The following is a 13,866-nucleotide window of genomic DNA, read 5'->3' as shown; positions in this document are numbered from 1 at the left end:
TTCACATGAGTAGAAATGTTAGAGGGTGTGTATGCTGTTGAGGTCTAGGCAGCACAATGCTTTCAAGTGAGATGAGTGATGTCCAGCTGAAGACATTTTCTCAGCTCCGGGCTTTGAAACATTTACTTCTCTGCCCTATGAAGATTTTCAATGCACTTACATTTTGACTTGTCATAGTAGGAAATGCACAGTTGAGTTATTCACACTGGTAATGATGGCGCCATTGATTTCAGTTTCCTACTTTGACGTGTCTTGACTTATTACCTCTCACCCTGTCAGAAAGAAAAATAAAACAAATCAAAAAGGGTAAATTATTTTGATAAGTTATTTCATTGTGAAGTCAGCATATGTAAATATGATGAAATCGGGTCAAACAGTGTTACAAACTAATGTAATCAAATACTAATTTTGCAAAAATGTAAATAGTGCTATGTTACCTTGCCATTGCTGTTACCTGTTACACATCATTGTCATGAAAATAACATAGAAATGATTAAACTTGATGAAGTGTTTGTGTTACTTCATATGTCACCAGAAAAAAAGGATAACTATGCGGCGTGAAAATAAACATTAGATCCTAGTTGTGTGAGCAGGTATGAAATTTGACTCACAAGGGCACCTGTTAAGCTGTGATCAGGGATAAAAGGAAATGACAGTATGTGTTGTGGCTTCTGTTTAAACATAAGTTCATGTGGCAGAACACAGCAGCCTCTTCAATTTACAGTAGTCATTTTAGGCACCACTCCCAGACCCCCTAATCCACGGATTACAAGAAACCTGACATCCCTCTGTAAGCGACAGAACAAACAACAAGGTCTGATGTGACGGGCACACAGATAAGAAAAGCATCAACACCAGAAAGCTGTGGCTGTGAATTTCTTATTACATTTTATAAACCACATTTCAATTGTCCCCCTCACCACCCTGAACATGATGCTCCTTTTAGACATAGGTGCATGTAGGGCATTTCCAATATTAATCTTTCACCCTGACTCTGTTAGTTGGCCGGATTCCAAAGCTAGGTGTGTCTCTCACTCAGGTGATGAGAAGCTTTAGTTCCCTGTTTAGTTCATAATGCCATTGACCCATGCCATCTCCCACAATGCATCTCTTTGTAGAGTTCTACATGATGGTCTGTCAGCTGATCAGGCATTGCAGACCACATCTCAAGGGTAACAATTTCTAACTCTAACCTCCAGAAACAGTTGTCTACTGTTTGGCAGCCAAAACTGAGGTCATTCGCCCTAACAGAGACCCCAAACTCATAGAAAAGGATAATAGATTCTCAAATGTAGTTATCTGTATGAATGGAACAATGTTTACCTTCATGGTTGAAACAAATTATTTAAGTGTCAGGGTAGAAGTAATAATAACATTTCCTCTGCTAAGGTAAAGTCAACAAAGAATTCCTCAGTGAACGATTGCATGTTGGCAGTGTCTTGGTTCAAATGGTAAAGAAATCACAATATAATGTAATGGCCAATGTCACAGAAAGAGTTTTATTAATGTGGATATCACATTTGAAGCACTTTGCTGCTGTTCTCATCCAAAGAGACTTTTCCACTTCCATCAAATTATTACTGGAAAGAAGCAAAGCGATGATCTTCCTGTTCGACTTGTTTCCTCAATTCAGATTCACTTGTTGCCACATGTCTATTTTATGCAAAGTATTGCTACTTTACACACATGGGTCTTTCCACACAACAACTGTGAGAAAGGATTGTCAGATAGCATTGAGATATGTGACATCTTTCTGACATTTGATTTCTATCGACCGGCCAAAGCTTCTCCCATATTGCGTGATTCTTGTGACTGAGTTCATATCTCATTTATATGATGAAGACACTGCCAGATACTACCTTGCCTGAATAAACACTTTCAACTATATTCCCACATGAGAAGAATTCTCTATGTTCTACTTTGCATAACAACATTTTCAACACCCATGCACCTTGTAACTCTCATTGCAGACTCCTTTTGTCTGTGGTACTTATAATGTCTTCTACCTGGTAGAGTTCCCAGGTAAACCTCAACCTCAGTTTTCAAACAAAAAACAGGAGCACAATGAATGATGTAAGTTTCAGGCATTTCAATTGATGCTATTTTTCCACCAATAAATACTCGTCAGCCACATATCCATGTGAAAAAAAGAAGGTTGAATATAAACTCAGACAATGAGGAAATAAGATGATAACATAAAAACACGAAAACCTAAATACAAAACTGTCCCCATGCATGATCTGTGATGCAATGTAAAACAAAAATAAAAACTGAAAAGGCGCTACAGTCATTCCTGTACCCAATTTGGGTTTGATGTGCCAATGATTAACATATGTTTGAATTAACTCAATGCTTGGTAATTGTCCACTAGTAGCTCTCCTTTGCCATCTTGTGGAGGCAAAGAGAAAACACAATTCTCATTCAGTTGAGTTAAAAGCCACAAACCTAACAACCATCAAACCAAATTGCAAATGTAATACACTGAGTGACATTTCAAATAAAAATCATGTAGATATATCACAACAACAACAAAAATCATTTGAATTTTTAACCATAAGAGGAAATAAGCTGTATCAGAATGGATTTGGTGTAGTTTTGTTTGGCTGCATCATTTGTGAAGTCTCTCTTGTTGAACATAGTTGTGATCTAAATGACACACTGATAAATTAAGATAAACAAATTACATGCAAAATAGACATTGCTCCCACAACCAATTTTGCACCTCAAACTAATAGTACTGTCTCCAAAGGGACATAGGTGAGTGATGGGTTGCAGTTGCAGCCTACGGTTGCAGCAAAGTGAGAAAAGTAAGGTATATGTAACAGTGTGCCAGTGGAGTATGAAGGAGGATCACACATTAAATAGATTATATCTGCCAAATGCCCTCATGTTTCTGAGTGCAAAGTCACATGCAAAATAATAAAGGTTATACATTGAAAATAATTGAAAAAGCTGATGAAAAGTTTAACAAATTTGTATTCATCTTTAGTTGCATGTCTAAATGCTGGCAGCAGATGGCAGTGTCTTCAAGGCTGCAGAACAAATGTCTCCTCTCAATTGTTGTAACACCCTCTGCTGTTGAATGCAAGATGGTTTGACATTATTATGTGTTTAAATGTGTAAAATACACTATGAAATGACTGTTATAGTTTATGCATAAAGTGTGTTTCCAAAAGTGTATCGCCCGGAAAAACCGACATCAAAAATCATAACAGTAAATTAAGACGCCAAGGAACCTGACAAAAATGCTCATCATTGTGCATTTTGTTATTAATGTTTAGGTTTATCTTGTGGAATCCAACCAGTAAATGCAACAGAACAGACATACTATAGGGGAGATCTTTTTGGTTTTTAACACGTGTTTATGCAGAACATTTTGGGAGTTTATGCCTCCTTAACCTAATGATATGACCTTAGACATTAAAACAAGGATGTATGATCCTATATATGTTGAAACTCTGGGGGTTTGTATACCATGAATTAAATGATCATCAAAACAAAGAGGCCTTCTTTTAACTGTGGCAAAAGTAGAAAGAATGTTTTTCCATTCAATTGAATTAGCAGTAAGAAATCGTTGGTGCTTAAAAAACTGTTTGAAAACCCCCATGGTGACTCTATGGTTTTAATGGTCCTATAAGTTGGAGAGAAGTTTGGTAAACAACATCCCGTGTTGGACCTAGTGACCCCTTGTCATTCCGACACGTCCCGTTCCACATAACTTTGAAGTCAAAGACAAAAAAAGGAAAATGTATCCCCGGGGTCTTTGGAATTCATCTGAGGAACCACAAAAACAACACTTCATCAGGGGCACCATTCAGAATGGTGATCAGCAATATATGGGGAAATTCAAATGAGAAGCATTGTGCAAAATAAAAGCCAAAGAGATTTGTCTCATCCCTGGCCCCTTACTCCTTTCTACCATCCTCTCATGAGTGACTTTGATGTGCACAAGATGATGGAAAAACAAAGCATTGTGGTTCGATTTAATTCCAGTGGAGAAAAGGTTGGTGGGATGAGTGGGTGGGACGGGGAAGTGAGGGGGAAAATGCAGTTTCATAAGAGAGACACAAGAAAATCACATTTCAGTGTCAGTGTATCAATCTGCCATGTAAAAGAAGGGAGCGCAGAGTAAGGAGGGAGGGCGAGGAGGAGATACGGAGCAGGGTAAAGTGAGCGGGGTGTGAGAAAAGGAGCTCCAGTTGATCGCTCTTTAGAAAAGGCCCCCCTCTCTCCTGCTGGGTCCTGCTCAGCTCTTGTCCTCCTGGTACAATGCTGGTGGAGCGGCTGCCCCCACCACCACCCAAGAGCCCCCACCCCATGTGCCCCCTAACTGCCCTCCATGTGCTGGGGCTACGCTGACAGCCTGGACTCCAGACCCCAGCATATGGAGGCCAGACCAACAGGCCGGCTCTCCAATGTGCTCCACAGCTGGGGCTCTGCTGGAGTGGGCAGCAGAGGTTCATGCAACCACATGCTCTCTTCACCCACAATGTTTAGTCTTCTTTATTGGTTTAGATAAGCTGAACATTGGCAGACTTATAAGGTCACTTAACCGAAGTTATGAAAAGAAAAGAACATCTTATTTACTTGTGAGTGATATCAGGCGAGGCAGATGCCGTTGGTTTTACTTGAACATGTTTTGAGACTTCTGCCACCTCTCAAGTGTTTCTTGTTTTCTACTGCAGACTTTTCAAATGATCATTAGCGATTAGTGGGTCTATTACACTCCTGGTAACTCATTGATTTAGGTTGTCTTAAAATGACTTACTACTCATTACTTTTCAAAGTATTATGACTTATAGAAGCAAAAGCCCAGGTGTAACTGATCACGTTTAATGATGGTTTGTTATAGTCAGGGGTATTATGTAAGTCATGAGAGAAATTTGTCAAAATGACTTCTATGAGAAAGCCCAATGAGGGGCAATGAAATATTGTTTGTAAAATGTAAAAAATAAAATGTCCTGTTTCCACAGAAAACTGTTGAGCATGTTGTATAGAAGATATTTCTTTGATTGAAAGTGTACCTTAGAGTAAGCTTGGCTAAGATATGGCTGCATAAAGAATATAAATACATTCAGTAGCAAGGTATATTGTTAGTAGCCCATCTTTGGAGCCTCTTCCACACTTTAAAAACGAATTCAGGTGACCTTTCACCTCCACTTAATTAAATGCATGGTTGCAAGATAAAAATGTGAGTTAATTTATTTAGATAAACATTTTAAGTTGCAAACATTAATTTATAAGTTGTGTTGACGTAATAATGTTGGTAATTACATCAACTCAATATCTGATTTCTGCGCTAATTGACTTAAAACAAAATTCAAGTTGTAGTAAGTAAGGCAATTGGCTTGATAACTTAATTGTTCTACACCGTGGCCCTTTCTCATTTCATCAAATCCCCCTCCTCGACTCCTCGAGTCCTCGGTCCTCCGGTAGTGACCCGGAAATGAATTTCAGCGCGCCATGTTGAAGGACATCTCATTTCTCTAAATGCACTTCGAGGACCGAGGATGTAGTGTCGAGGAGGCTCTCTGGAGGAGCTATAAGATACACTGATGGGTCCTCCACGGTCCTCCACGGCTCCTTCGTGGATGCATTTCCGGGAACAGAGATGTTTCAAAGAGTCGTGACGCACGGCCGGACTTTTGTCAGCCAATGACAGCTCTGCATGCATCCCCTGGATATTATTTTATTAACTGCTTTCATCGCGACGCGATGTTTACAGTGAGAACAGCTGTGAGGTCCGTGCAGAAAGCAGAGCAGTGTGTATAATATATATCACTCAGTTTAACAGGCCTACTCTCTTTATTTTCTTTAGTTTAGTAGATATCTACAAACAAAGAGTCAATATTTTTCTAAAACCATTTAGTGCTTCACATAATAAAATACACAACGGCTGTAGCCTGTTTTAGGAGCTGTAGATGCGTGTGTGTGGTGTAGGTGTGTGTGGTACAGTGTGTGCGTATGCAGCGGACAGACAGGTCTCGGTTAGTTTGTTGTCCTCTGCTTACTTTTAATACTTGTAAATAAAACTTTTGGCTCGTAATTTATTTTCCTCATTGTAACGACCAGAGAGGGGATCGAGTCTCTGATAGTTATTATGAGAGTGCTCTGTTTGATTCTGAAATTGTATATATTTATATAAATATATAGGCCTACATATATATGTATATATATATATATATATATGTGTGTGTGTGTCCGCATCTGTAGCCTGTTATTGTCTCATTATACCGCACTGTGAATGAATCAAAGTAAATATATAAGTCGTCATGAACACATCTGTCCATCAGACAGAGTGCTGCTGTGCCGACTGTCCTCATGAATGGACGTCTCTTTAAAATGACCGCTCAGAGGAGAAGAGTTCTCATTTCTCTAACCGCCTGCTGCTTCCCCTCCTCTCTCCTCGGTTCCCCTCCTCGGCTCCTCCGCTCGCATCTCCTGTGGGCGGGACTAAGTCTTGAGGATAGGAGGCGAGGAGGGGAGTCGAGGAGGGGAGTTAGAGAAATGAGAAAGGGCCCTTGAGTTAAGGATTTCAAGTCCACTCCCACTTAACATGCCTGGACAAGTTCCGACAGTTAAGGCCCCGTTTACACGAGAACAAAACGGGTTGGATCCGCATAGTTTCAAATAGTCATTCAAATACAGTAGATAGCCTTGTAGTTGCACTATATAGCCTAGGCAAATTGCTGTTTGACCAAAATTAGCAGCCTTTGAACTGTGAATAGTTATGTGAGAGGATACAAAGTAGTAGAGGCTAATGTGAGAGTAAAAATACTTTGGTTACTATTGTGATATCGCTTTTTATTAAAAATGAATCTCGGTGAAGCAGATCAAGGACATGCTTCTTGAGGTAGAATCGTTATTTAGAGTTGTCATTGAAATGCAAGTTGTTGGCAGTCACCCATTCAGAATATATTGATTTAGGTCATTTCTCTTTTTTTCCTTTTTCAAAAATAGCACAATACAATTGAAGTACGCATAGAACTATAGCCATCCGCTGCCTTGTCGTGTACCTTGGAGAAAAGGAAGAGGACCTTTTCAAGGAGTTTAGCGACGTAATTAAAAATCTTGAAATAAAATAAAATCCACGGGCACAGCGTAAAAACACAGGACAAAAGCACTGCTCTCTGTCAGTCACATTTTGAAGCAAACAAATGAAGGAGCAAGCATTCTGCGTTGAATGTGTTCATACTGTTTGAAATAATGACTGTCGGCAGTGTAAACATCTTTGTTACATCTTTTGTAAAATTGATGTGTGTGATCTGCAGATTGGTGGCCATTGAGAGTTTGTTACTGTAGTTTTACAAAAACTTTACAGATTTTACATATTTGGCACTGGTTTTAAATATGCAAAGGCCTCTAAGTTCGTTGTGATGGCAGCATGTATTTGCTGTGTCCCCATTTCCCATGGTAATATGGCTAATGTGTTTATTTATTATTTGTGGGGAAATTTAAATTTGTGTTATTTATCTTTTTTTTCAAGATTTAAATGAAGCTCAGCGTAAGTTATTTCAGGAAGATTGGGTGTAGATGCATTCACTCCACAGCTGCATATAATCAGCTCATCACAGGCGTTCTCTTTAACCTATTACATTTCACCTCAATCTCCAGCAGCCAATCAACGTGCTGCAGCCAAACTATAAAATGGTTCTCCTCTCTCCTGCAGTCAGCTGTGATTTCAGGTGTTCATGCACCTTATCATATGGCATGTGTCAATAAATGTTCAAACTAAATGAATTCTCTTCTGATTGAAACATCATGTGTTGAAATAAACAACTGCAGTTCAAAATAAAAAGTGAATTGCCTAATATTTTTGTTGTGGAATCAATTAATTTCTTTCTTTAAAAGGCAAAAACATGAAAAAGCTAAGAAAAAAAACTAATGAATACAATATATTTGAAGCAATTTAATTTATAAATGGTTGTCAACTTAAAAGCATGTGTTCACAATGATGGTAATCTAAGCACATACAACCTAAAATTCCTTTTAAATCATAGGGTAAAACAAGTTGGAACAACTTAATTTTTGGAGTAATAAACTTAAAAACTTGTATCCCGAATGATGGTAATTAAGTACATACAACTTAAAATTCATTTTAAATCATGTGGTAAAACTAGTCGGAACAACTTAATCTTTTGAGTAATCAACTTCAAAACTTGTGTTTATGCTACCAATTATTAAGTAAGTGGTAATTAAAAACACCTCTGATTGTAGAGGAAAAGCCTTCTCCCCTAATTCAAATAACTTTGTTGCTTTAAGACAATTTCATTAGAAGTTGTCTTAACTCAATAAACATCGATGCAAACTGTTGCCTTGATTTTCTTTGTTGAGCCAAGGCATTTGTTTTTAGAGTGCACCCAAATGACCCGGCGAGAGATCCGACACTACAATCTTTTGTTCAATTTACAAGAAGTAGTGAAAACTATAGAAGTTTATTTTATATTGGGCTCCCAAGATCCAAAGTTTTCCAAAAGTATTAAACTTTCTTTCCTGTCTAAGTCTGACTTTAGTGTAAGTCTTCAGTGCCGAGGACTGGGGCTCTAGATACATCTGTGTGTCCTACAGGGCTTTGAATGCTCACATTTGATTCTGAAGGGTCAGTATAGACAGAACAAATATATTTTGATAAAATTATTCAATATTTTGCTCCATTCAACTTTAATATGGTCTTAATTAGACAAAGAAAGAAGCAGATTCAGAAGAATACAGTAGACTTTTTTCTGCATGAAAAATAATCACTGCATCATCATTAGTGAACATATTGGGTAAAATGTGTGTTCAAATACCAATAAATACAAACAGTGTAAAGGAGAAGATAATTGTCACTCTCCAGCGCTGCACAACCTGTAGGCTGAGCATCTATGACTCCCTTGTCTACACTTAACCCATTTACAAATCATCTAGACTCCATGAATGATACTACCAAGTACACTTGTCCATTACAGCAAGAGCTTTAATTTCTGTCCCGTCCTCAACACCGCAATTCTCAGACGGACTAATGTTGACTCATGGCAGGAATATGTGGCCATTCTGATGTTAATGGGAGCTTTTACCACCTACTTAACCACATAGCCCTTGCACTCTATACAGCTCCACTCATCCTGAACCCAGTGTGTGTGTTTGTGAGATAGAGGGAGAGAGGGATAGAAAGAAAGAGAGAGGAAGAGGAAATGGACAGAAAGGAGGGGCAGAGTTAAAAAAGGGAAAAGTGGCAAGAGGGTTATGTAGGAAGAAAGTATGTGTTAACTTTTACTGGGCCACTTTTTCTTCAGAAGAATGCTACAGAACATTACAAAAAAAACATGTTGATTGGGACAAGCTTAAACCAAGTTGTACCTTGTTTTCCATCTTAAATTGCAGATGTTTCACACACAGGATTGTGGTTTTTGTGCTGGTTACCTGGGTGGCTGTGGCTGTCAGTCCTGTGTTGGTGGAGACAAGGGTCACCAGTTAGCAATCTGACCCTTTAATACCACGCGGATGCTTGCTGCTTGGCCTGGCATGGTACAATACAGTGCTGGAGCAAGGACAGGTGGTCATTAAAACTGCTGTAATCCCCTCCATGAATAGCTCATGGGCAAGGAGACAGAGAGAGAAAAGGAAGGAGGGAGAGATAGGGAGAGAAAGACAAAGGGAAGGAGACAGACAGGGCAACAGGGAGAGGGAGAGGTGAGGGTGGGGAGCGTTTGATGCTTGGACTGCGGGTCTCTTTAGCACAGTCTGCGGGCCGTGCTTCAGAGCGGATGTGTTAACAGTTTCAGGCTCAATGGAGGGAGAAATCCCCACAAAGGGAGGTGTACAAATATTGTGGGAAATCCGTCCGCTCTTTAATATTTCATGAAGGCCCACAATCTATTCATGGGACTCCATTCCTTTGGAGGGGCCCACATTCAGGCTCACTCTGCAGGCTCAATGGGCAGCCCTTAATTGAGTGCCCGCTCATTCTTCATTTCCCTGGCAGATTGTTCCCCATGAAAGCCCCTGCCTCTTCATCCTCCTCTTCTTCTCCCTGAGAGTGGCCAAAGAAAAGAGGGCATGCCTTGCTGGTGGTGCATGTGGGAGGGTGAAATAAGTAAAGGGGGGTAGTTGTGGATCAAATATGATAATAGGGCAAGAGGGGATGGTAGTGCGTAGACGGATGGGGGTAGGGGGTTAATCCTCGGGATGGGTGATGGAGAGAAGGCAAGAGGAGGGGTTACATTCCCTTAGGTGGCAGGAGTGTGTGTGGTAATGTGTATAGTGAAAGGTTGTGTGAAAGTGTGTACAGCCTGGATGCTGCTGCTTGGCACTGACAGAGCAAGTTGCAGTCAATTTTACCTCTATAAATTATAATAATAGGGTCTTAAGCGACCTTTAGTCTCCGACCCTAATTGAAGCTGCAAGTCGACGCGTTAAAGCATGTTGACGCATCACGTAGGTGTCTTTAGGACTCGGCCTTGGGAAATACTTAAATACAGAGAGAAAAAAAGTACATGTCAGGTGTTGACGATCCATCAACAATATCCACTTTATGAACACAGTTTGTTAACGGGGGGCAACCAGTCAGGAACAAAGATGAACTGTGAACACACATCTTCATTTTGCACGTCTGTTATTAGATTACCAGCAGAAACCCACTGGGACACAGTTGTATGGGGCGTTAATTCAATTTGTTAGTTAAACGTGTTTGTGTTTGAAAGGCAATGATTTCCCACATGGTGATAGATGTATCTGTTGACTGCTAAATAATGTCTTCTTGGCTCTTGAGGGAGGTTCAACAAATAATCTTAAGGGTTGGTTATAAGAAAAAATGCTGTTGCACTTTATTAAGAGAATATTGTTTTATAGGTTCCTCCATACTTGGGACTAAAAGGATATCTCTGCCTTTGCTTTTTAAATTCTTATCTTTTAAAATCAGTTTTCTTTGAGTATAAAAAAGTATAATATTAAATCTCCGGAGTACCCCTTTAAGCAAGCTATTGATATTCTTCTAATTTAAACAAAGGATATTAAAAACTAAATGTGCCGGTGCTCACCCCAAGTGTTGCAAGTGAGTGATGATTTATCTGGCAGTTATCTTCAGTAGTGGAGCTTTCAGAATCACATTTACTTCATTTTGACTTCTCATGGCTCCAATTGTCTTGGCATCACCTTCAATCAGGACAACAATAAAAGCAAGTTCGCCCAAACGTTATTCACCAAACCATAGAGAGAACATCAGATCTCTTGCACATCAACATCTGTGTCTGTGGACAGATCTTGCAGATCATTTTTAAGACTCCATCATAAATGTACACCTCATGCCTGCACTGAGTCCTTCATCCGGCCTAAGGCTGCCCAGTGTCCTGGCTCAAGGTGGACGACCAGCTGAGAGTGTGACCTGGGGGCTTCGGCATACTCAGTGTTCCTGTGGGCATCCAGCTGCAGCCGGGCTCCTGATCCCTGATTAAAGGTCATCCTGTCCCTTCTAAGGGCCTGTAAGACCCTTGGACCCCGGCTCGCTCCCAGTGACTCCCCTTCACCCTTTCGATGTGTGTCCAACAGGCTTATGCTAGCTCATGAAGGACCGAGAGGACCTGCAGAGAGGAGTCCCAGAGAGAGGAAAATCCTCTACATTCACGACACAGACTCACATTCACACACACAGAAAACACAAGCAAAGATATACACACACAAACACTGGATGCATAATTTATCCCTGTCCCTACCACGCCTGGTATCCAGCCCAAGCACCCCCCTGCTAGAGTGTGGCAGAGCCATGCTAAATGGATTCTGCAGAGGAAGAGATTTAAAGCTTTCATAGCGCTCAGTGTGTTCCGCGCGGCCGAATCTCAGGGCTTTGATGGATTGTTCTCAGGTTCATTTCAGGATTTTCTGAGAGATTTTGTAGTGGGGACCTGTGCTGTGAGGGGTTTCCCGGGATTTGTACCAACACAGGGTTCAATTTTGTTTTTAAATGAATGTCCTGTATGTTATCTTTAAAGGGGCCAGGGACACTTACAGTTTCAAAGTTTGCTGAAGTTTTTATAGTTTAAAGCTCAATGCATCTTCTTGCTGCAGGGAAGAGAAGCTGAGGTTAGAAATGCCAACCCTACTGTATTTAATTGTTGTTGTTTCTTAAATAATGGAAAAATGAATGTGGAGTAGCCGATCTTGCATAACAAATACGTTAGTTTACATTGTTTCAAAAGTCCAGCTGTAATTTCACCCCATGCAGTAACCCTTTAAAATACAGGGAGAATCAAAAAGTATAATTGTGTGAATTCAGGACTAAGCCTGCAACCCGCTAGCATGCAAGAGTGTGGAAAAGGAAAGGACTTTGGCCTAATCTTGAATCATGATTATACTTTGGTTGTTAACCTAACAAGTGCAGATGATTAAATTCACTGACATAATCCCTGGCAGCCCATGGGCTCAGGAGGAAGTGGTTCAGTCTAATCCAGCCATCTCCGGATACGCGACACTCTCACTACGCCGCTCCACTGGGCCTTTGTATCAGCAGGTATTAACGCCCCAAGTGCCGACTGAGACTGCGATGGGCACATGATTAGAAGAACCACTGACCGGCTTGACTGAAAGCTCTGAGAAGTGGGAGTTGCCAGTGGGTTTAATTCATCCTTGTATACATTATTATTGCATTTTAAAATATATTGGACCCGATCTAGTTTACTTCTTATTTAATTCCACATCTTTCCTGATTGTATTCATTTTACTTCTTAACAACAGTTTGAATACTCAGCCTTTTCTTTAATTGCTCAGGGTATTGTGTTAAAATGTCTGACCTGCCGCAGCCCTGGTCTATAAATTAATTCCACTAAGTGGCAGCACACAAGCCCCCAAATTATTTATACTTTTACTATTGGTCGGGGTGTCACTTAGATAAACACAGCGGAGGTTCATCTCATCTGAGCCACAAAAAGCCAGAGTGTGCCGCTACCAATGGCTCCACTGAACTCTGACCCCGATGGGTCACAGAGAGCATTTGTCCCTCGATAATTGGACAGAAGGGCCCTTTCGCTCTTCATTTAACCTTTGGGGTCCAAGTCTTTCTTCCCCGACTACCATAAAGACCCTGGTCCTGACCCAGTGTTTTCAGCCCTATCTTTCCACCCCCATCACAGGCCTTTGAAAGCCGGAGAAAAGCTGGAGTGTGCTTGCCCTGTCAGAGACAATGGCAGAGTTAGTGACCCCTGACCCTGCAGGCTGAGGCCTTTCTTCCTGGATCAGGCACTGCCTTTCGCTACGGTAGGTTATTGCTCCACAGCTTGGCAACAGAAAGAGGGTAAACACTTGTTAAGATTCTTCTTCTCTAGGCTCACCCCCAACTTCTTTTCTCTCTTGGTCGCTTGGCTTATATTTTTTTCTCCTTTGGGTTTTTGTGGGTCTGTTTAAGGATGGACAGGAGTTAAGGCAGGTCCCTTGTTTGAGATTCAGGCAGCAGCTTCATAATCCATCATTCAGACAGCCCTTTGTCACTGGTCCAAATGGGACCGCAGTCACAGTTGCTCTGAGCATGAAAGGAAATACACTAGCTAAAGTTATATAAAGGGTTTAGAAATGCATCTGCTTTTGTTTGGAAACATTTGGTAGACTGTCCAATTCAAAATATATTTAAAGTATATAAAAATGTGCACAGGTACAATTCCATGACAACAAATCTGGATACAAGCTATTACCATAGTTAATTATGAACTTTATTGTTTAAATATCACAGTGTTAAATTGTGATATTTCCTGTGAAGTTTACAAAGGTTTTATTGAAGGCATTTTATGAGTTTCCTTTGAATAACCAAAGCTTTTTATCTACATGGGGTTAATTCGGATTTCAGTTTTTCAGTCTTGTTGGGACTTTAAATCCAACCAAATTGGGATTTCACTCAATCCA

Source organism: Notothenia rossii (genome assembly GCF_949606895.1).
Source record: "Notothenia rossii genome assembly, chromosome: 4".
In the NCBI taxonomy this organism is placed as follows: Eukaryota; Metazoa; Chordata; class Actinopteri; order Perciformes; family Nototheniidae; genus Notothenia; species Notothenia rossii.
The sequence above is the reverse complement of the archived record's forward strand: the minus strand, read 5'-3'. Positions refer to the sequence as shown.